Consider the following 580-nt stretch of genomic DNA (forward strand, 5'->3'; position numbering starts at 1 on the left):
GAAATGCTCTAAAAGTGAATGCTCTGATGGTTGCACAGAAATCTTGCACAAGCATTCCCTTTCTAAACGTTCATTAATGAAGAAGTTTTGCTGCTGTGAGTGTGACTATGCTTGCATCACAAAAAGGGACTTGAAAAGACACATCCTCCGTAAGCATTCAACAGAAAAGCCTGTACAATGCTCTGAGTGTGATTATGCTTGCGCCACAAAATGGGCCTTGAAAAGTCATATCCTTTACAAACATTCAAAAGAAAAGCCTGTACAATGCTCTGAGTGTGATTATGCTTGCGCCACGAAAGGGGACTTGAAAAGTCATCTCTTCTACAAGCATTCAACAAAAAAGCCTGTACAATGCTCTGAGTGTGATTATGCTTGCGTCATAAAAGCGGCCTTGAAAAGTCACATCCTCTTTAAGCATTCAACAAAAAAACATGTACAATGCTCTGAGTGTGATTATGCTTGCGTCACAAAAGCGGCCTTAAAAAGTCATATCCTCTTTAAGCATTCAACAAAAAAACCTGTACAATGCTCTGAGTGTGATCATGCTTGCGTCACAAAAGCGGCCTTGAAAAGTCATATC

This window comes from Hyalella azteca, unplaced genomic scaffold, assembly GCF_000764305.2.
Source record: "Hyalella azteca isolate HAZT.00-mixed unplaced genomic scaffold, Hazt_2.0.2 contig8032, whole genome shotgun sequence".
In the NCBI taxonomy this organism is placed as follows: domain Eukaryota; kingdom Metazoa; phylum Arthropoda; class Malacostraca; order Amphipoda; family Hyalellidae; genus Hyalella; species Hyalella azteca.